Below are 25,285 nucleotides of genomic sequence, written 5' to 3'. Positions count from 1 at the left end.
CCATACTTTCGGAATAATACCGACTGCATTCTTCATTTGTTTAGCCTGTTGTGCAGGTAGTTTATCGATCGTCATACCGTGTACGCAACCACTGAAATGCTTTTTCTCTACACAACGGGACAATTAAAAATTGTCAACCAGGGGGATTTTGCGATTGTTTCTAGCTTACGGCAAAATGTGATATCTGCATGCACGTAGTACAAAGTCTCTTATTACATTTATACCCAAGAATTTACATTGAAACTTATGCACTTCAGATTTTGGACGCTTTTTACCAGAAGCATAAAGGGGATACATCTACGGAAATTCTCACTTTTCGAATTTTTGTAACGGATCGTACAGAAATGTCAGCATACTTCGTTGTTTCACTGTATTATATTTACGATTTCCGGCCTTGCTTCTTGATTACATGATTATATGCTATTACACTATGAGACCAAAAGTATCCAGACACCCCCAAAAATATAGTTTTTTTTAGATTAGGTGCATTGTGCTGCCACTTACTGCCAGGTACTCCATACCAGCGACCTCAGTAGTCATTAGACATCGTGAAAGAGCAGAATGGGGGTCTCCGCGGAAGTCACGGACTTCGAACGTGGTCAGGTAACTGGGTGTCACTTGTGTCATACGTCTGTAGGCGAGATTTCGACAGTCCTAAACATCCCTAGGTCCACTGTTCCTATGTGGTAGTGAAGTGGAAATGTGAAGGGATACGCACAGCACAAAAGCGTACAGGCCGACCTCGTCTGTTGACACAGATACCACCGACAGTTGATGAGGGTCGTAATGTGGAATAAGCAGACATCTATACAGATCATCGCACAGGAATTCCAGACTGCATCAGCTTCCACTGCAAGTACTATGACAATTAGGCGGGAGGTGGGAAAACTTGGATTTGATCGTCGAGCGACTGCTCGTAAGCCACACATCACGCCGGTAAATGTCAAACGACGCCTCTCTTGGTGTAAGGAGCGTAAACATTGGACGATTGAACAGTGGAAAAACGTTGTGTGGAGTGACGAATCACGGTACACAATGTGGGTATGGCGAATGCCCGGTGAACGTCATCTGCCATGGTGTGTAGTGCCAGCAGTAAAATTCTGAGGCGGTTGTGTTATGGTGTGGTCGTGTTTTTCATGGAGGGGGCTTATAAACCTTGTTATTTTGCGTGGCACTATCACAGTACAGGCCTTCATTGATGTTTTAAGCACCTTCTTGCTTCCCACTGTTGAAGAGCGGGGATGATTCAAAATGGTTCAAATGGCTCTGCGCACTAGGGGATTTAACCTCCGAGGTCATCAGTCCCCTAGAACTTAGAACTACTTAAACGTAACTAACTTAAGGACATCACACACACCAATGCCCGAGGCAGGATTCGAACCTGCGACCGTAGCGGTCACGCGGTTCCAGACTGTAGCGCCTAGAACCGCTCGGCCACCCCGGCCGGCTAGGGGATGGTGATTGCATCTTTCAACATGATCGAGCACGACCTGTGGAGGAGTTGTTACACGACAATAACATCCTTGCAATGAACTGGCCTGCACAGAGTCCTGACCTGAATCCTATTGAACACTTTTGGGATGTTTTGGAACGCCCACTTCGTGCCGGGTCTAACCGACCTCCCCATCGATACCTCTCCTCAGTGCAGCATTCCGTGAAGAATGGGCTGCCATTTCCCAAGAAACCTTCCAGCACCTGACTGAACGTATGCCTGCGCGAGTGGAAGCTGTCATCAAGGCTAAGGGTGGCCCATCACCATATTGAATTCCAGCATTACCAACGGAGGACGTCACGAACTTGTAAGTCATTGTCAGCCAGGTCTCCTATTTGCAACATTCGCAAAGAATTATCCCGATGACTAATAGCTCAACAGTCACGAAATTGAGCATTTTTCCTAACAAAGAAAAACAGTAACGAAATAAAATAGCGAAACTATATAGATATAAATAACTGGAAAATGTAATGAACTAATGATAAAATATGGGGCGCTTAAATGACGAAACACGAAACACTACTCAGTGACAACAAAGTTCAGCAATAAGGCAATATTGCTGGGACGGCCAACACCACCACTGCCCATACGCGGGTTGCCTGAGCGAACACGCGGCAGGACTGCTTTCGCGCTCCCTGCCTCACGCCACCCGTAGTGGTGCGAGAGTAGTGGTGGGCAGGAAATCGCGTATCTGTTAGAAATCACAGTGACTGAGAAGTCACAGATATCACAGTAGCAACTTTACAGAATCTAACTGCGATTTCAGTCACAGTTAGCAGTCGCAAGTAGTATTTCACATTGAAAGACGTGAGCCATCTATTGGTCGAATTTAGCACTGCTTTCTGCGATTTCAGTGACAAGTCGCAACTAAGAGTCGCAAGTAGCAACTAAAAAGCGCGGTTAACAGTGGCATCTGTTGGCCGAAGTTCGTACTACGTCCATCTCTGCGGTACGCTATGGAGTCTAACTGCGATTTCCGTGACAAGTCGCAACTAAGAGTCGCAAGTAGCAACTAAAAAGCGCGGTTAACAGTGGCATCTGTTGGCCAAAGTTCGTACTACGTCCATCTCTGCGGTACGCTATGGAGTCTAACTGCGATTTCCGTGACAAGTCGCAACTAAGAGTCGCAAGTAGCAACTAAAAAGCGCAGTTAGCACTGCCATCTGTTGAGCAAAGTTCATACTACGCTATTCGCTACCGAGTCAAACTGCGATTTCCGTGACAAGTCGCAACTAAGAGTCGCAAGTAGCAACTAAAAAGCGCGGTTAACAGTGGCATCTGTTGGCCAAAGTTCGTACTACGTCCATCTCTGCGGTACGCTATGGAGTCTAACTGCGATTTCCGTGACAAGTCGCAACTAAGAGTCGCAAGTAGCAACTAAAAAGCGCAGTTAGCACTGCCATCTGTTGAGCAAAGTTCATACTACGCTATTCGCTACCGAGTCAAACTGCGATTTCTGTGACAAATCGCAACTAAGAGTCGCAAGTAGCAACTAAAAAGCGCAGTTAACATACTTTTCCTAGTGTCATCTGTTGACCGACGTACGTACTTCGTTATGAGAGCTTTGTGCCTCACGAGATCGATGTGCTGTGTGTGCATATGAAGGGCTTATTTCAATAGTGGTAAAAGTCCATTTTTGTTAATTTTGAGATATAGAGTCGTAAAGTTAAATGAGTGCTGAAGAATCTGCAGTTGAGATACCAGAAATATTCAAGCATATGGCTTCTTGCTAGAGATGAACCTTTATTTATGTTTGTTTGGATCACTAATTTCAGAAGCATTATAGACAGAAAAGTATAGGTAATGGACTTGTACCACTATTGAAATAAGCCCTTCATATTATATGACGACATGCACATTCAGCATCAGTTATGGTTGGTCAAATACTGCTGTGACTCTGAATGTATTATATTAATAAGAAGCAACATTGCCTTTTTCTCCTGAAAATATCAAGTAACGTAACAAATGTGTTTATTCTGCTTCCAATATGACAGTTTTGGTTAATACTCCACATGCCTACAGGACTTTGCAGTGTTAACACAGCAGAACTCAGACATCTGTATAAGTGTAGAGAAATGAAAACAGTCATATGAATGCCTCACTTTTGTTCCGACACAGTTCAAGACTCGGGAGAAAAGTTTTACACCTGGTGTTCTACATGGCAACTTCACACACAAGAACTTTTTGCCGACACTACTACCACCTACATAAGTAAGCTTTTCCCGTGTTACTTTCAAGTAATGCACTTCAGCTATTCCTGATTTAACTGGAAGATCTGTACTTCCCACTTTCATATCAACAGCCTCAAAATGCATATTGTAGACTTCGGGATATGTTACAGGTCAGTGTCACACCAAGATTGTGGAGAAAGAAGGGGGGGGGGGGGCGGCACGTCGGTATCCAACAAGTGTTTACCAATAAATAAGTGGCGCAAAATTACGGGTATAGGACGGCTTAACATGTGGAAAATGAGATTTTTATTATTCACTCAATGTATTTAACATTTATTATTCCTTTAAAATCGCACAACTTCAATAAAACACTTTATTTCATAATTATTTCACTTTTAAACTGCAAATCTTCTAAGAGCTGTCTTGAATCTTCACGAGTCTCTCTCAACAGCCTTGATGTGGATAGATATGTACAGCAACCAGTAATCAGTCAGAACTGCGTCTGCAAAAACACAAGGATTATTAAACAATTTTTGCTGTCACTAATTACTAGCAATATAATTGACAGAGTAGATTTCTAATATTTGCTATATCACATTTGCTAATATTTGCTATATCACATTCACAAGAACGATCTCACTGAAGTAATTAAGTCCATCAAAACGCTTAGAAACTAACCTCTCGTCTGACGAAAACGGTCTAAGGACTGGCAATTTCTTCAGATCTGTTGACAATGATATTTTGAATTATCACTTTACTGAGTGATTGAAATGTAGTTCAGGTACCTATGAACATAACAATATGTTAGAATTCATTTTCTAAACACGAACTATTACGGTACTGTGCGGCTACTTACATATTAATTACACTATTAATATTTTCACAGTTGTTTCTTTAATACAAAATTAAAGCCAACGGAAGAATAAACGTAAAAAATACTTACCAATGACAGGTTTGTTGAGATGCAATTTTCTGTGTGGACAGATGTAACTCTTTCATACGGTGGTACGTCGCAGAAATAGCAGGAGTCACAGAAATCGCAGAAGTAGCAGAAGTCACAGAAATCGCAGAAGTAGCAGAAATCGCAGAAGTAGCAGAAGTCGCAGAAGTAGCAGAAGTCACAGAAATCGCGGAGGTAGCAGAAATAGCAGTGGCGGAGGAATACGCGACTTAGGTTCCTTAACTGCGACTCTTAACTGCGACAAATCACAGTTAAGAATAACAGATACTGAAAAGTAGCATTCACAGAAATCACTGATATCGGAAAATCGCAGTTTAGCCCATCACTATGCGAGAGAAACTACTGCCGCAATCACAACGCCGCGCGACCTGACGCAGGCGCGCGTCATGTCACCATCGCGTCAAACCTGTTTTTACTCTGGTATCGTAGCGAGTTGTCGACTTTAGGGTGGCACCGCGATCTCTGGACAATACGAGGTGCATTCAAGTTCTAAGGCCTCCGATTTTTTTTCTCCGGACTGGAAAGAGATAGAAACATGCGCATTGTTTTAAAATGAGGTCGAGTTCATTGTCAATACGTCCCAGAGATGGCAGCACCGTACGGCAGATGGAATTTTACCGCCAGCGGCGAGAATGAGAACCGTTTTAAATACTTACAATGGCGACGTTTTCCTTACTTGAACAGCGTGCAATCATTCGTTTTCTGAATTTGCGTGGTGTGAAACCAATTGAAATTCATCGATAGCTGAAGGAGACATGTGGTGATGGAGTTATGGATGTGTCGAAAGTGCGTTCGTGGGTGCGACAGTTTAATGAAGGCAGAACATCGTGTGACAACAAACCGAAACAGCCTCAGGCTCGCACAAGCCGGTCTCACGACATAATCGAGAAAGTGGAGAGAATTGTTTTGGGGGATCGCCGAATGACTGTTGAACAGATCGCCTCCAGAGTTGGCATTTATGTGGGTTCTGTGGACACAATCCTGCATGACGACCTGAAAATGCGAAAAGTGTCATCCAGCTGGGTGCCACGAATGCTGACGGACGACCACACGGCTGCCCGTGTGGCATGTTGCCAAGCAATGTTGACGCGCAACGACAGCACGAATGGGACTTTCTTTTCGTCGGTTGTGACAATGGATGAGACGTGGATACCATTTTTCAATCCAGAAACAAAGCGCCAATCAGCTCAATGGAAGCACACAGATTCACCGCCACCAAAACAATTTAGGGTAACCGCCAGTGCTGAAAAAATGATGGTGTCCACGTTCTGGGACAGCGAGGGCATAATCCTTACCCATTGCGTTCCAAAGGGCACTACGGTAACAGGTGCATCCTACGAAAATGTTTTGAAGAACAAATTCCTTCCTGCACTGCAACAAAAACGTCCGGGTAGGGCTGCACGTGTGCTGTTTCACCAAGGCAACGCACCCGCACATCGAGCTAACGTTACGCAACAGTTTCTTCGTGATAACAACTTTGAAGTGATTCCTCATGCTCCCTACTCACCTAACCTGGCTCCTAGTGACTTTTGGCTTTTTACAACAATGAAAGACACTCTCCGTGGCCGCACATTCACCAGCCGTGCTGCTATTGCCTCACCGATTTTCCAGTGGTCAAAACAGACTCCTAAAGAAGCCTTCGCCGCTGCCATGGAATCATGGCGTCAGCGTTGTGAAAAATGTGTACGTCTACAGGGCGATTACGTCGAGAAGTAACGCCAGTTTCATCGATTTCGGGCGAGTAGTTGATTAGAAAAAAAAATCGGAGACCTTAGAACTTAAATGCACCTCGTACCACAAAAAGAACTGGCACCTAGTCAGTGTACTCACACTCTCTGCTGATCACTCAAGAGGTGTGAAACATTTATGCTCCAGAATCCTAGGAAAGAGCCCCGAGCGATCTGTTTGTAAGCCAAACATTTCTCTTATAGTCGCTTACACGACTTCCATATTAAGCAGAAATAGACATATGACTTCCCAGCCATGCACTAAGCGACGCTGTCTCCCGCATTTAACAGACCTAGATAGATACGCAATTCTGTGCCAAGTAGCCATGTTATTCAATGCTCCTACGTTCGTAATCTTCCTGTCTGGTACACTAATGAAAATTTGATTAACAAGCGTAACAACAGTTCCTTTCCATTCTTGTTTTACTCGAACACAGACAGCAACACAGTATCTATCTAAAATGAAATACAGTTCATGTATCTCTGCGTAGCCACTTTTACAATCTATACAGCATGATAAGGTAACATGACAGCAAACTTGCCGAAATACAGTTAGCCAACATCAGCGACCGTAGCTACGCTGAAATATAGGTCTCCGTGTTGCGAGAAGGATATCCTACCTTCAGTATCACAAATCTAGCTGTCTTTGACCGAAAAACGCAGGCAGAGACTGGAATGAAACGGCAGCTTCCTGAAACAGGGCTTCGTAAACAGAAAAGCACCGGAAATGCTATATTTCTGGAAATCGATAGTGTGACACAAAATTAATACATGGAACAAGCGCAACTATGGAGGTCTGTGTCGCTCCTTCCCAGAGCATCACATGGGAGCCATCCTACGCCATCTACAGTACTTCCCATAGCGCATGTAGCAATGATCGCTCACAGCCCTTTAACCGACTGCCACTGCTCCATTTCGTGGACATGCACCTTAACAGTCAACGTTTTTAAATGCCAGTCAAGTCCGGCCCCGGTAGCTGAGTGGTCAGAGAGCTGGTTGGCCTCTGTGGAAAGATCAATAAACGAACTTGAACGGATGTCATGTGACGTCCGCAACGACCAAAGACAACGATAAACAACTAACAAAATGAAAAAAAAAAGAAAAACAAGTTGTCAGCGCGACAGACTGTCAATCCTAAGGGCCCGGGTTCGATTCCCGGCTGGGTCGGAGATTTTCTCCGCTCAGGGACTGGGTGTTGTTGTCCTAATCATCATCATTTCATCCCCATCGCCGCGCAAGTCGCCGAAGTGGCGTCAAATCGAAAGACTTGCATCAGGCGAGCGGTCTACCCGGCGGGAGGCCCTCGTCACACGACATTATTATTATTATAGTGGAGATAAAGAACAGCACAAGCGTTACCTCGGTAGGAGTTTCAAATGAATGCCCTGTCCTTGTTTCCGTCGACATCAACGTCTGCTCTATGTTAACTTTAATGAGACCGAATAGAAGCATTTCAAGAGACATGTGGCTGAGCACCTTCGAGTTTGTGAAAACCGCTTCATTGTTAAGAAAGTATTAAAATTATATGAGGCACAAAAAAGAAACATTCAAACCTGAGTCTGACATAAATTGATTACAGAGTGACTGTATGTGAATGTGCCGAGCAGTAGTTTATGATGGAAGTTCTTGGAACGTACATAACTGGCTATAGAGACCCTGTCCATTGTGAATATTCTTGCTTGTCTGCCAGACAGAAACATTGAATGAGACGTCAGTTTGCCGCACCACTGGCAAACGCCCAAAGTATGTTGAGACAAACCTGATAATTTTAAATGTAAAACGCATTGCCACAACCTCGAAAAATAGATGAAATTATTTTTTTCCGCAATGTACTGGACTGTCCTTTTTCCAAGTTAACTTGTAGTTCATAAAAGAGTTAGTAAAACGATGACTATAAAATAGTCACACAGAATCACGAAGGAGCACGATGTTCGAGGCTGATGAACAGTAGTAACATCAAAGGACATTTCAGGATCGACCGTAGCAGATTAGACGTGTGTCTTTACGTACAGGGTACGCAAAACAGGTGTTAGAATGTTTTTATCTACTGCAACACAACATGGGATGACAGAGCCTTGGTATCATGTGTATGTCGTAGCACAGAACTTGACATTTAATATAGGACGCTTTGAAAGTGCTTTCATTCTGCGGCAATGAGTGTGTAGAGCTTTGAAATGGGATGAGTTTCTAAAGAACATTCTTTTAGACTGAACGAATATCTCTGGAAATTGCAGTACCAATATCGTGGATTGTTGCAGGTGCATCTCTGAAGACTGTACTTCGGATAAACCCACAAGAAACAATCACTCGTACGGATTGAGATCGGGACTATGAGAAGACCATTCCACACCATCTCCACTGGGTGTTAAGGCGCCCCGAGCAACGATTTGATCCCTGAATGTCTCCCGAGTGAAGGGTTGGGACGCGCTCCATTAGTTTCCGAACATTCTGCCACGTCGTGCAGCTGGTATAAATTCATGTTGCAGTACCTGTCTGTATTCCTTTTCTGCGACAGATCCGTCAATCAAAATCAGCCCAATAATGCGTTGTGTACTAGTTTCGACCCATACAGCGACTGTCTGTTGATGAGGTGGTGCAGCGGCTTAAACCTGCAGATTCTCAGTATGTTCAATAATGGCTCTGAGCACTATGGGACTTAACATCTGTGGTCATCAGTCCCCTAGAACTTAGAACTACTTAAACCTAACTAACCTAAGGACATCACACACATCCATGCCCGAGGCAGGATTCGAACCTGCGACCGTAGCAGTCGCGCGGTTCCGGACTGCGCGCCTAGAACCGCTAGACCACCGCGGCCGGCTTCTCAGTAGGCAGTGGCACCTGTTCTGCTTGTTGACATATCCAGGGAGTTATAAGTGTGCGTCATCACTAACCCACATCTGATCCGTGTCGACTGTTCATTTTCAAAGGCCTGAATCATCTCATTTGGGAAAGGATATCGCCGCTCCAAATCCCTGCCCTTCAAAGATTGGCACCGTTGAGCTACTGTACAACAATGTCACAAGGAGAATCGTTTATGGCATACAATTAAACCACAGTTAAATTGAAATAACTCAAAGCTGTACGATTTTAAACCTCCAACCTTATTTTATGTACGCAAATGTTTTTCATGTGCTTCATTACTAATACAAAACTTGGTTCCCAGAACTCTTGTGATGACTACGGAGACACTTTACGCATATTTCTCCGCGCTTCTCACTTTATATATTACATTTTCGCTTCACACCGGATTCTAAGTTTGTATTTTACGTGCACAAACAGGGGAAATTTGAACCTCTGTATCTTGAGTACGGATAAACACACAAAGAAAATTTTCAAGATTATAAAATATCGGGATCTTGAGAACATATCATAAAAATTTCAGCCATTTGTTTTGCCTAGCATTCTTGAAATCCTTGGCTCTGTTTTGATACCCGGAAGTCATGCTTTTTTTATTTTGTCAGGAACCGCCCACGAAGTAAATGGTGCCTCCATAAGCACTTTGAGGCGCGCCGTAGACCACATACAATGCAAAAATACAAACAGATTTTCTCAGTTTTCCGAAGCTGTAGGAAGTGTGTAAAACGCAAATTTTGACCCTGTACTGCAGGATAGTTGCAGTAGGACGATCCTTCTGCTGGGCATACAAATGGTGCCCAGTCCAAGGGCTACGCAAAGCGTCTGACCCTACCTTCTTGTCATCAGTAGATCCCGAAGTACGAACCCCGAAAAAGTCCCCTCTTTATGCGCAGTGTTTTGGACCATGTTATATAGCGCATGCTGTCGCATGCGTGCCGATTATTGAATATCGTTGACTTAGGAGTGCAACTGTAAATTCTCATGAATGAATAGCTCGTGACATAATTCTTGCATTCACTCTGCACCTAAGATTTTTGAAAGTCAGATTGCGTTGCGCTAAAAATATTGTGTGTCACTTTAGTGAATGAGTACGTTCAGTTTTGCTCAGCTGTTTGAAAAGCAAATAATGTAAGAGGTTTATCAGTACAGTGATTCATAAATTTTTCTAAGGGGACGTTTCAAGCGTTCAAAAAGAAACTAGCTGGAGTTTGGAATGCGCAAACCGGTGACAAGAGGGTAATATTGTTGCCTGTGTAAGGTGGTGTGGTTCCGACCAGAGCGTGGAAGGCACGCGTGCACGTCACGTGACTATACAGAGCTAGCAGCAGCATGCATCAATCGTACAGCGCTGTCAATCGCACTGCAAGCAGTGACATGGAGGCGTCAAAAGAAGAGCAAAGAGGTGGTGTTCGTTTTCTGACCGCGGAAATAGTAGGAGGAACGGACATTCATCGGCGAATGTGACAAGTGTACGGCTAACACTGTACGTCCCTTGAGAGGGTCGAAGCGTGGCACAAGCGCTTCAGGGAAGGACGGGTGTAGTTAGCCGATGATGCACGGTCTGGAGCACCACGCTGCATTACCGATGACATCGTCCAGCTGGTGGATGCACTCATTACCCAGTACCGCCGAGTGACAGTGAAAGCCATAGCCGCTGTGGTCGGACTGAGCGTCGGTAGCGTTCACACCATCATGAAGGAACGACTGCACATGCGCAAAGAGTGTGCCCAATGGGCGCCCCACAGTCTTCAACCACACCAGGAAGTATGCGGAATGGCCCACTGTCTCGCTCATCTGCAGCGCTATGCTCGGGAACGGAATGCGTTCCTGGCACGAGTGGTGGCTGGAGATGGTGTCATCACTTCGAGACAGAATCAAAACGACAAAGTCGCTTGTGGAAGCATCCAGGGTCACCACCACCAAAAAAAGCCAAGGCCATCCACACAAGAGCAGGAAAGGTTATGCTGACGTTCTTCTTTGACCAAGACGGCCCCCTTCCGATTCACTTCCTGCAGCATGGGACAACAGTGAATGCCCAGCGTTACTCGCGAACCTCGACCACCCTTCACCAAGCGATCAAATAAAAACGATCAGGCAATCTCACCTGTGGGGTCATTCTGCTCCACGACAATGCAAAGCCTCGTACGGCCAACACAGTCACGGCACTACAGCAGAAATTCAAATAGGAGGTTCTCGACCACCCTCCATACAGTCCGGACCTGTCTCCCTGTGATTACGCCATTTCTGGTCCCCTTAAAAAGGCTCTGAGTGGCAAACGATTCACCTCGGACGACGTCGTCCTGCTGTACGTGCGGAACTGGTGAACATCGCAGCCCTGGGAATTTTATGAGACAGCCATTCACGGCCTTGTGTGACAGTGGGACAAGTGTCTCAACAGCCAGGGCCAATACTTCTAACATACAGGTTTCTGTAATTATGCCTCCGGCTCGTTTCCTTTTCAACACCTCTTGTATTTTGGCCGTGTAAGTAGCCAGTCATGCACTGCAGTGTTCACCACTTTGTCACTTCTGTAATGGCTGCCTCCCATTGCTTCTCTGAGTGCACCAAACAGGTGAGAGACACTAGGAACGAGGTCTGATGAATAAGAAGAATGTACTAGATATTCAGATTTAATTTTCTGATCTGTCTTACGGGCTGTAAGTGATCTGGCGTTGTCATGTTGTAGCATACTCGTGAAGTGAAAACTACGAGTACTCGTCGTTTACTCCTGACTGTAGGATGAAGTTGATTTTTCAGCATACCTGAATAAAAAGTAATGGTTCGGCACTCCTCTATCCACGTAATGCTGCAAAATTACTCCATTTGCATCGCAGAAGAGAATGAGCATGAGTTGTCCAGCAGATGGTTGAGTGAGGAACTTTTTATTTTTTGTTTTCGATGATGAGCTGCGGCGCCATTGCTTGCTTGACCTTTTCGTCTCCTGTTGGTGGTAGTGGACCCTAGTCTCATAGCCTGTAATAATTTTTCCAAGAAATGCATCTCCTTCAACGTGAAAACGCTGCGAAAGTTCTCCACAGGCATCGACAGAATGGTCTTTCAGTTTGCCAGCCGAGTGAAATCATACCCATCTTGCAGACACCTTACTGATGTGCAGTGCATTGTGAACAATATGCTGCACTGAACCAATACTAATCTTCGAACCGGTGGCTATTTCGTTCAAAGTTACGCGTCTGTTCTGCTCTACAAGCTCTTTCTCTAACACAACGTGATGTTGATAATGATGATGATTATGTTGGGTGTGTGTAGCGTTCAACGGCGTGGTCGTTAGCACCCGTACAAAGTCCCATTTTTTACACAGTCCAATTAAGCCATTGTCACGCTTGATGATGATGATGATGATGATGATGAAACGATGAGGACAACACAAACAGCCAATCCCTGGGCAGAGAAAATCCCCAACCGGGCCGAGAATCTAACCTGGGATCTCGTGATCCAGAGGCAGCAATAACGCAACATTCCCGTCCGTCACAATGAATAAGCTTTCCCTGATCTTGGGGCACCCTCTACAGAAGTTACACCGCTTGCTTCTTCCACCACTCGTACACTTTCTGTAACGACAGACACGGATCACCATACTGTGCAGTCTCTCTGCGAAGAATTTCGATTGGTTTGAGAGCTGTCTCAAAAACACGCATTACAGATAGTTGCTCACTGTCGTTGCTTGTCGACAGTAGTCGCTGTTGCCTTGCCCTAGGTTGTAGCATGATTCTGTCTTCTGGCGATCACTTTCTGAACCTCAAGGAGCACTATCGACACCTACCAACGGCATGACACAACGTAACGAAATTTTACGGAACTTTTAATGTTTTCATTTGAGTCACCTAATTATTTACATTGATGAACGTGACAACTGATTATAATTGCCAACTTTAGTTGTAATTACACTACTGGCCAATAAAATTGCTACACCAAAAAGAAATGCAGATGATAAACGGGTATTCATTGTACAAATATATTATACTAGAACTGACATGTGATTACATTTTCACGCAGTTTTGGTGCATAGATCCTGAGAAATCAGTACCCAGAACAACTACGTCTGGCCGTAATAACGGCCTTGATACGCCTGGGCATTGAGTCAAACACAGCTTGGATGGCGTGTACAGGTACAGCTGCCCATGAAGCTTCAACACGATACCACAGTTCATCAAGAGTAGTGACTGGCGTATTGTGACGAGACAGTTGCTCGGCCACCATTGACCAGACGTTTTCATATGGTGAGAGATCTGGAGAATGTGCTGGCCAGGGCAGCAGCCGAACATTTTCTGTATACAGAAAAGCCCGTACAGGACCTGCAACATGCGGTCGTGCATTATCCTGCTGAAATGTAGGGTTTCGCAGGGTTCAAATGAAGGGTAGAGCCACGGGTCGTAACACATTTGAAATGTAACGTCCACTGTTCAAAGCGCCGTCAATGCGAACAAGAGGTGACCGAGACGTGTAACCAATGGCACCCCATACCATCACGCCGGGTGATACGCCAGTATGGCGATGACGAATAGACGCTTCCAATGTGCGTTCACTGCGATGTCGCCAAACACGGATGTGACCATCATGATGCTGCAAACAGAAGCCGGGTTCGTCGTTGAGTACACCATCGCAGGCGCTCCTGTCTGTGATGCAGCGTCAAGGGTAACCGCAGCCATCGTCTCCGAGCTGATAGTCGTCGAACTGTTCGTGCAGATGGTTGTTGTCTTACAAACGTCACCATCTGTTGACTCAGGGATCGAGACGTGGCTGCACGATCCGTTACAGCCATGCGGATAAGATGGCTGTCATCTCGACTGCTAGTGATGCGAGGCCGTTGGGATCCAGGACGGCGTTCCGTATCACTCTCCAAAACCCACCAATTCCATATTCTGGCAACAGTCATTGGATCTCGACCAAGGCGAGCAGCAATGTCGGGATACGATAAACCTCTATCGCGATAGGCTACAATCCGACCTTTTTCCAAGTCGGAAACGTGATGGTACGCATTTCTCCTCCTTACACGAGGCATCACAACAACATTTCACCAGGCGAAGCCGGTCAACTGCTGTTTGTGTATGAGAAATCGGTTGGAAATTTTCCTTATGTCAGCACGTTGTAGGTGTCGCCACCACCTTGTGTGAATGCTCTGAAAAGCTAATCATTTGCATATCACAGCATCATCTCCCTGTCGGTTAAATTTCGTGTCTGTAGCACGTCATCTTCGTGGTGTATCAATTTTAATGGCCAGTAGTGTAATAGGAAGTTCAGTCGAGACACACGGCATACGCATGTGAATAATAGACTCGTTACAGTTGGCGTTGTTAACTGCACTAATCCCAAAGAGGAAGGTAGGTTGAGGTGTAGTGGTAAGGGAAGAGCGCTGCGCATGCGCCCACTGAAAATTGAACGAGAACACAAAACATCCACGTAGCAACGGACGCCGATCACTCAGCGTGGCAGCATCGGTCACCTTCGGTAATTTCCGCCGAGCTATGCGCATTGTGTAGGGCGCAGCCGTATCCAGACCATTGGGATGTGCTCCAGAGGCAGGGTACTCACCCAGGTCGTACTCGCAGGTGGGGCCCAGGAAGACGTGCACGCAGTCGGTGGAGTACTGCTCGACGGCGATGGCGGACGAGTACTGCGCCTGGCAGCCCGAGTCCGCCTGGATGAAGTCGAACGAGATGTTGAGCTCGGCCTCCGCGCGTTCGGCGGCCATCTCCAGCAGCGGCATCACGCGCTCCAGCGTCGGATAGAACTCGCTGGAGTTAGCCGGCAGGATCACACCCGCGCGCACCTGCGGGGTCAGAAGACGTCGTCAGCCTCGATTAGTGATGGGAACACAATCGACTTATCGAATGAATTATTCGTTCACACATACTTTCGAGTGAAACAAGTCTACGGGATCAAGCAAATAAAGAAAATCGTTTCAGTGAATTATAGTTTACGGATAGGTTGGACTATTCATTCATTCTTTGAGTGAAACCAGTCCGTGGGAGCTGTGTATGAAAGATATCTATTCAGTCCTGAGCTGTCCGCCCCCGGTAGCTGAGTGGTCAGCGTGACAGAATGTCAATCCTAAGGGCCCGGGTTCGATTCCCGGCTGGGTCGGAGATTTTCTCCGCTCAGAGACTGGGTGTTGTGTTGTTCTAATCATCATCATTTCATCCCCATCGACGCGCAGGTCGCCGAAGTGGCGTGAACTCTATAGACATGCACCAGGCGAACGGTCTACCCGACGAGAGGCCCTAGCCACACGACATTTCATTTCAGTCCTGACCTGAAACATTCGGTCATTTGCCCATTCTTAAACGATTGCTGTCGACAACCTGTCATCATTTTAACTGCCGATCCTGTATTTAAATGATAATTAATTGAAACCCTCAGCTGCCGATAGGTGGTGTTGATATTCCTCGAAGGGGACAGCTGAAAATGTGTGCCCCGACCGGGACCCTAACCCGGAATCTCCTGCTTACATTTCAGACCATCTATCCATCTGAGCAACCGAGGACGCAAATGAATAGCGCGACTGCAGGGACTGATCCATTGTAGGCCTCCCGTGAGACCCACATTCCCAACTGTCCACAGTCTACATACGTAATGTCCCCATCGAGGTATATCAACAACACCTGTCGACCGCTGAAGGTTTCAATTAATTATCATTTATTCTAGAGAAGCTGCACGGTCGTCAATAGCATCTGTTCTTTCGAGAAAAGTAAGTATCTTCATATATATAGTTAAAGATTACCCTGCCATTGACATTCGTCTGTGCGAATGCGGACAGGTTGCTCGAACTCTTACAGGAATCGTCACCTTAGTGTGCGCGAGTAATGAGTGAATGGTCAAATAACTATTAGGTACATTACGTATGTAGATTCTGGACAGTTGGGAATGTGGGTCTCACGGGATAAGTCCCTGCAGTCGCGCTATTCATTTGTGTCCTCGGTGGCTCAGATAGATAGAACGTCTGCCATGAAAGCACATTTTCAGCTGTCCCCATCGAGGTACATCGACAACACCTGTCGGCAGCTGAGGGTTTCAATTAACTATCATTTATTCTAGAGAAGCTGCACGGTCATCAATGGTATCTGTTCTTTCGAGAACAGTTACTATCTTCAGGTCCTGTATTTGCTTTTTATTCAGAGCCAAAAAGTAGCTTTTATTTTAGTCATTCGCCCATGTTTATTAACTGGTGTTGCTTAATAGTGAACTATGTGACTGGAACAGAATGCCGAAGCGTTCAGTGCTTGGGAATGGAAGGAATCATATTACTGGAGAAAGCAGGTACATTCAACGTGATATCCAGTACCTGCAAAGATGATTCATATTATGAAATTAATTTTAGAAACTCAAAGGAAATTATAGAATGATGACAAACACTTCTTGAAAAAAGAAAAGAAAACCGCTTCTGAAAAATTACAAAATGGTTCAAATGACTTTAAGCACTATCGGACTTCACGTCTGAGGTCGTCAGTCCCCTAGACTTAGAAGTACTTAAACCTATCTAACGGCCGCCAGGAGTGGCTCAGCGGTTCTAGGCGCTATACTCTGGAACCGCGCGACCGCTACGGTTGCAGGTTCGAATCCTGCTTCGGGTATGGATGTGTGTGATGTCCTTAGGTTAGTTAGGTTTAAGTAATTCTAAGTTCTAGAGGACTGATGACCTCAGAAGTTAAGTCCCATAGTGCTCAGAGCCATTTGAACTATCTGAACCTACCTAACGTAAAGGCATCACACACACACATGCACCAGGCAAGATTCGAATCTGCGACCGTAGCAGCAGCGCGGTTCCGGACTGAAGCCACAGCGGCTGGCGACAAATTACAGTACATGCTTAAAATTAAGTGATTAAACCACCAAATAGCTTAAAAAATTATATCTTACATGCTTTCTGTTCACGTCAGCGTTTATTAAGGCAGAATTATTGGTGATGGGTGCAGACCATGGGGCAAAGAGAAACGGAGCCTCACTAAATTTAAATAAAAGCGTAATTGTACGTTTGCTTAAACATAATTTATAATGTAACATCAGTCATTATCCTTCTTAAACCAACAAAAAAATCCGTATTTAATACCAGTAATACGAAAAATTCTGGAACTTCCTGGCAGATTAAGACTATGTGCCGGATCAAGACTCCAACTCGGGACCTTTGCCTTTCGCGGGCAACTCCTCTGAGCTATCCCATGCGACTCATGCCCCATCCTCACAGCTTTACTACCGACAGTATCTCATCTTCTATCCCACTGAACTTCTCTGGAGCTGTCCTGTGAAACGTGCGAGGGAAGAAGGTAGCAGTGTACAGGCGGAAATAGAGGTGTGAGGACGGGACGTGAGTCGTGCTTGGGTAGCTCGGAGGATTTGCCCGTGAAAGGCAAAGGTCCCGAGCTCGAGCCTAGGTCCGGCATACAGTTTTATTCTGCCAAGAAGTTTCTTTCAAAAATGGTTCAAATGGCTCTGAGCACTATGGGACTTAACATCTTAGGTCATCAGTCCCCTAGAACAATTTCATTCAGGAAAAATTTTTATTTAATAAACAAATACACAAATTTTGAAAATACTTCTTTTTTTGAAATACTTCTCCGTGAAAGAAGACACGTTATTTTTCTCTAAAACAGATGACAAATGTAGTCGTAGTACATACATTACCGAAAATTACGATAAAATATGTAAAAGGAAAGAACTGAAACCAGGAGACTGAGTAAAAACATTCATATAACGGCCGAAACTGTCAGACGTGTAAGTCGGTTAGCTCACATTAAGTGAACCCATTCAGACATGGAGAGGGAGCGAAACCCCTAATAGAGCTGACGAGGCCCCAGAGACTAGTTTTATTCGATTCTTTCAATCGACTGAAAAACGCCGACGCAACAGAAAAAAGATGGCCTGCGCACCTGTTGAAACCAGGCGGTTGTCCATCACCATCGCCGCCAGTAATGTTCCTCCTTCCGTGAAGCAGCAATAGCCCTGTGCTAAAACTAAACTCCGCCCGAACAGGCCATGAAGGCTCAACGGTACCGACCGGTCGCCGTGTCATCCTGAGCCCGTCGCTATCACTGGACACGGATATGGAGGGTCAGCACACCGCTCTCCCGGCCGTATCTCAGTTTACGAGAACGGAGCCGCTACTTCTTAATCAAGTAGCGCCTCGATTTGCCTCACAAGGGCTGAGTGCACCCTGCATGCCAATAGCACTGGGCAGACCGGATGGTCACCCATCCAAGTGCTAGCTCAGACTGACAGCTCTTAACTTCGGTGATCGGGCGGAAACCGCTGTTACCACTGTGTCAAGGATAGTGCAGTCCTAATTAAGATAATTTTACATCATGACAGCTTCTTTCAAAAATGGTTCAAATGGCTCTGAGCACTATGGGACTTAACATCTTAGGTCATCAGTCCCCTAGAACTTAGAACTACTTAAGCCTAACTAACCTAAGGACATCACGCAACACCCAGCCATCACGAGGCAGAGAAAATCCCTGACCCCGCCGGGAATCGAACCCGGGAACCCGGGCGTGGGAAGCGAGAACGCTACCGCACGACCACGAGATGCGGGCACAGCTTCTTTATTTTGTAAACTATACACCATAACACGTTGCGCGTTAACCCATCATCGGAATCAGTCAGATAATACAGAAACCAATAGAGTAATTTTATTCAGTGACACAATTTTATATATATAAAACGAAGCATATACATAAAACGACGACGACGCAATATACGACGTAAGATTCGAACGTACATGTGTAACAAGTCTTACTGCTAACTCTGCAGTGAGATAGCCTGTCTTAAATAACAAACTCTGGCCATTGTTTGGCGTCAGTGCAACAATGCAATTTTCTCGTTCGAGATCGAACATAACATGTAAATATTTTAGAAACAGCCATACAGTTATTTTGTATAGCTAATACCATCAAGAATGAAATGTTCTATGAGCTAATGTGAGTACGGAACCACTTTAAAATGTGGCATAAATTGTATAAGACAAAGCGTAAAGAAATTTTTTTCTTCCAATGTAAAACTACGTAGAAACTCCCTTGCAACATAAATTTGTAAAACAGGGATAGTAAAGCAATGATTCTGTTATAATTTTCTCTGAAAAGATTGTAAAACAGTAATTAAAATGGAATGGCAACTATTGGTAAAATCGCCAATTTATCCATGGCGCACTTGTACACTGGAAGTTGACATTCCACATCTACATCTACATCTACATTGATACTCCGCAAGCCACCCAACGGTGTGTGGCGGAGGGCACTTTGCGTGCCACTGTCATTACCTCCCTTTCCTGTTCCAGTCGCGTATGGTTCGCGGGAAGAACGACTGTCTGAAAGCCTCCGTGCGCGCTCTGATCTCTCTAATTTTACATTCGTGATCTCCTCGGGAGGTATAAGTAGGGGGAAGCAATATATTCGATACCTCATCCAGAAACGTACCCTCTCGAAACCTGGCGAGCAAGCTACACCGCGATGCAGAGCGCCTCTCCTGCAGAGTCTGCCACTTGAGTTTATTAAACATCTCCGTAACGCTATCACGGTTACCAAATAACCCTGTGACGAAACGCGCCGCTCTTCTTTGGATCTTCTCTATCTCCTCCGTCAGACCGATCTGGTACGGATCCCACACTGATGAGCAATACTCAAGTATAGGTCGAACGAGTGTTTTGTAAGCCACCTCCTTTGTTGATGGACTACATTTTCTAAGCACTCTCCCAATGAATCTCAAACTGGTACCCGCCTTACCAACAATTAATTTTATATGATCATTCCACTTCAAATCGTTCCGCACGCATACTCCCAGATATTTTACAGAAGTAACTGCTACCAGTGTTTGTTCCGCTATCATATAATCATACAATAAAGGATCCTTCTTTCTATGTATTCGCAATACATTACATTTGTCTATGTTAAGGGTCAGTTGCCACTCCCTGCACCAAGTGCCTATCCGCTGCAGATCTTCCTGCATTTCGCTACAATTTTCTAATGCTGCAACTTCTCTGTATACTACAGCATCATCCGCGAAAAGCCGCATGGAACTTCCGACACTATCTACTAGGTCATTTATATATATTGTGAAAAGCAATGGTCCCATAACACTCCCCTGTGGCACGCCAGAGGTTACTTTAACGTCTGTAGACGTCTCTCCATTGATAACAACATGCTGTGTTCTGTTTGCTAAAAACTCTTCAATCCAGCCACACAGCTGGTCTGATATTCCGTAGGCTCTTACTTTGTTTATCAGCCGACAGTGCGGAACTGTATCGAACGCCTTCCGGAAGTCAAGAAAAATAGCATCTACCTGGGAGCCTGTATCTAATATTTTCTGGGTCTCATGAACAAATAAAGCGAGTTGGGTCTCACACGATCGCTGTTTCCGGAATCCATGTTGATTCCTACATAGTAGATTCTGGGTTTCCAGAAATGACATGATACGCGAGCAAAAAACATGTTCTAAAATTCTACAAGAGATCGACGTCAGAGATATAGGTCTATAGTTTTGCGCATCTGCTCGACGACCCTTCTTGAAGACTGGGACTATCTGTGCTCTTTCCCAATCATTTGGAACCCTCCGTTCCTAACACGGCTGTTAGAAGGGGGGGCAAGTCCTTTCGCGTACTCTGTGTAGAATCGAATTGGTATCCCGTCAGGTCCAGTGGACTTTCCTCTATTCAGTGATTCCAGTTGCTTTTCTATTCCTTGGACACTTATTTCGATGTCAGCCATTTTTTCGTTTGTGCGAGGATTTAGAGAAGGAACTGCAGTGCGGTCGTCCTCTGTGAAACAGCTTTGGAAAAAGGTGTTTAGTATTTCAGCTTTACGCGTGTCATCCTCTGTTTCAATGCCATCATCATCCCGGAGTGTCTGGATATGCTGTTTCGAGCCACTTACTGATTTAACGTAAGACCAGAACTTCCAAGGATTTTCTGTGAAGTCGGTACATAGAATTTTACTTTCGAATTCAATGAACGCTTCACGCATAGCCCTCCTTACACTAACTTTGACATCGTTTAGCTTCTTTTGTCTGAGAGGTTTTGGCTGCGTTTAAACTTGGAGTGGAGCTCTCTTTGCTTTCGCAGTAGTTTCCTAACTTTGTTGTTGTACCACGGTGGGTTTCTCCCGTCCCTCACAGTTTTACTCGGCACGTACCTGTCTAAAACGCATTTTACGATTGCCTTGAACTTTTTCCATAAACACTCAACATTGTCAGTGTCGGAACAGAAATTTTCGTTTTGATCTGTTAGGTAGTCTGAAATCTGCCTTCTATTACTCTTGCTAAACAGATAAACCTTCCTCCCTTTTTTTATATTCCTATTAACTTCCATATTCAGGGATGCTGCAACGGCTTTATGATCACTGATTCCCTGTTCTGTACATACAGAGGCGAAAAGTTCGGGTGTGTTTGTTATCAGTAGGTCCAAGATGTTATCTCCACGAGTCGGTTCTCTGTTTAATTGCTCGAGGTAATTTTCGGATGTGCACTCAGTATAATGTCACTCGATGCTCTGTCCCTACCACCCGTCCTAAACATCTGAGTGTCCCAGTCTATATCTGGTAAATTGAAATCTCCACCTAAGACTATATCATGCTGAGAAAATTTATGTGAAATGTATTCCAAATTTTCTCTCAGTTGTTCTGCCACTAATGCTGCTGAGTCGGGAGGTCGGTAAAAGGAGCCAATTATTAACCTAGTTCGGTTGTTTAGTGTAACCTCCACCCATAATAATTCACAGGAACTATCCACTTCTACTTCACTACAGGATAAACTACTACTAACAGCGACGAACACTCCACCACCGGTTGCATGCAATCTATCCTTTCTAAATACCGTCTGTACCTTTGTAAAAATTTCGGCAGAATTTATCTCTGGCTTAAGCCAGCTTTCTGTACCTATAACGATTTCAGCTTCGGTGCTTTCTATCAGCGCTTGAAGTTCTGGTACTTTACCAACGCAGCTTCGACAGTTGACAATTACAATACCGATTGCTGCTTGTTCCCCGCATGTCCTGACTTTGCCCCGCACCCGTTGAGGCTGTTGCCCTTTCTGTACTTGCCCAAGGCCATCTAACCTAAAAAACCGCCCAGCCCACGCCACACAACCCCTGCTACCCGTGTAGCCGCTTGTTGCGTGTAGTGGACTCCTGACCTATCCAGCGGAACCCGAAACCCCACCACCCTATGGCGCAAGTCGAGGAATCTGCAGCCCACACGGTCGCAGAACCGTCTCAGCCTCTGATTCAGACCCTCCACTCGGCTCTGTACCAAAGGTCCGCAGTCAGTCCTGTCGACGATGCTGCAGATGGTGAGCTCTGCTTTCATCCCGCTAGCGAGACTGGCAGTCTTCACCAAATCAGATAGCCGCCGGAAGCCAGAGAGGATTTCCTCCGATGCATAGCGACACACATCATTGGTGCCGACATGAGCGACCACCTGCAGATGGGTGCACCCTGTACCCTTCATGGCATCCGGAAGGACCCTTTCCACATCTGGAATGACTCCCCCCGGTATGCACACGGAGTGCACATTGGTTTTCTTCCCCTCTCTTGCTGCCATTTCCCTAAGGGGCCCCATTACGCGCCTGACGTTGGAGCTAACAACTACCAGTAAGCCCACCCTCTGCAACTGAGGGGCAACCTCTGGAACAGGACAAGCAGCCATGTCAGGCCGAAGATCAGTATCAGCCTGAGACAGAGCCTGAAACCGGTTCGTCAGACAAACTGGAGAGGCTTTCCGTTCAGCCCTCTGGAATGTCTTTCGCCCCCTGCCACACCTTGAAACGACCTCCCACTCTACCACAGGTGAGGGATCAGCCTCAATGCGGGCAGTATCCCGGGCAACCACAGTCGTACTCCGACCAGGGGATGCGTGGGCCGTCCCCGACAAACCCCCATCCGGACCCCCACAGTGATGCCCATTGGCAACAGCCTCAAGCTGTGTGACCGAAGCCAACACTGCCTGAAGCTGGGAGCGAAGGGATGCCAACTCAGCCTGCATCCGAACACATCAGTTGCAGTCCCTATCCATGCTAAAAACTGTTTTGCAAAGAACGTCTGACTAATCTACAACGAGCGCAAACAAATCGACAAAATTTAAACGGTTATTAAAATACAAGATTGCCTAGTAAATGCAGTAATGCTGCTACTTGTGCACTGCTGACACTGCTCGGCGGCGGAAGGAGACTAAGCGAAATTGCACTATTCAGGTACTAAAACGCGATGCTACAACTCTCAAATACTATAATACGCCAGAAATTTATGAATTAAACAATGCAAGTACCAAAAACACGCAAAGAAATTAAGAATTAAACTATGTAACAAACGAGTGAGCTAGGAGTATACGACTTGCTGCTCAGCTGCTTATCCAACGGCGGCGGGGAGCACACTGACTGTGACCAACCGACACTGGCAGTTCAAAACAAAACAGTAGACAAACGACTACGCGAATTTACACTATTCAGGTACTAAAACGCGATGCTACAACTCTCAAATACTATAATACGCCAGAAATTTATGAATTAAACAATGCAAGTACCAAAAACACGCAAAGAAATTAAGAATTAAACTATGTATCAAACGAGTGAGCTAGGAGTATACGACTTGCTGCTCAGCTGCTTATCCAACGGCGGCAGGGAGCACACATTCTGCTATGTATCGAAGTCCTTGAGCGTAGTATGTTTCGCTTTATTTTTGTATATGTGTATGATGTTAGATGGTTAATTACTTACATGTCCCATATATCGTTTGAACTATTCTTTCATCGAAATGATGTCGAACGAGTAAGTTTACAGGGCATGTATATATGACCGTTGTTAACATTAATGAACACATTGTTATTTTTAGTCCTACTCACGCAGCTACAGTTTTTTTTAATTTTTATTGGCTACAGTTTTTAAGTAGAAATTCGTCGATGGAATAGAAGGAGTTGTCCAGAAGAAATGATTTTAAATCAGATTTAAAACTTTTTCCGATACCTGTCAGACATTGTTAAAAGTACTTGCAACGTGTGAATTATCAGTCAAAACATTGTCATTTAGCTTAATTCTGACGGAATTTTGTACACTGACTGGATGTCCTGTATTCCATTTCACAATATCCAACATAATTTTAGTCTTATTATCTGCAAAAATTACTTATATCAGGAGATGCGTACTGCTGAACATTTTATTGACTGTCCTTACAATACTACAGTGTTTTCTGTAGTGTGCACGTAATGTCGAATCTTTACTGAGTCTGATCTTCACATAGATTTTCCACTTCCTCTTACACGAGATTTTTAATCTTCCTAGTTACCAAAGGCTTAGTTGCTTTTATATGGATCTTCTGGATAATTTTTTAGGAAAGCAACTTCGAAATATTGACACAAATTTACCATCGTGTGTCTGCCTAAAACTACTTCTGTTTGTTCCTTTCGTATATCAGCGATCCTGGTGGAGGATTAAACCGAAATGCGTTATAATGTATAATTTACAAAATAAAAAAGTTTTCTGGACAGAAAATTATTCTGATTAATGCAATAGTCATCGTGGAACTGTGTTCATCTTATGTAACTTATTGCCAAAAGTCTATTACTGTCACAGCAGCTTATTTTAAAGTTTCAGCTACATAAGTTTCACGAATTAAAATGGTCTGTGCAAACACTCTCTTACACAACTGTAGCTGGTTATAATTTTGGCAGGGGCATCCGGTCTCAGGTAACAATTAACACTAGCTTCTAGTTCCCATTCCTGACCACGGTCATTGGTGGTAACGCAAATACCAGACGTGGTAATCCCTTGCATAATATGCCTAATTATGAACACTTGAGGCCCCATTATCAGTTCCCCTGGTATTTGGTTGAAAAGAACCAGTCTTGAGAATATATCGGATTCCAAATTACACCCCATAACCACGTGGGAAGAAGACGTCTAAAAAGAGATTTTTGAAAGAATCCAGAACTTGTTTCAGTTAACATTAACAATAATGCCTGTACATAACAGTGTCCGATACTAAAATCTAGTGGAAGCTAGGCACGAATAGCACTGAAGTCACCAGTCTCACATGCAATACACACACAGTAACGACATATCAGTCACCACCGGAAGGGATGTATTT

This window comes from Schistocerca serialis, chromosome 5 (assembly GCF_023864345.2).
Source record: "Schistocerca serialis cubense isolate TAMUIC-IGC-003099 chromosome 5, iqSchSeri2.2, whole genome shotgun sequence".
NCBI classification, from domain to species: Eukaryota; Metazoa; Arthropoda; class Insecta; order Orthoptera; family Acrididae; genus Schistocerca; species Schistocerca serialis.
This window is presented reverse-complemented; position numbering follows the sequence as displayed.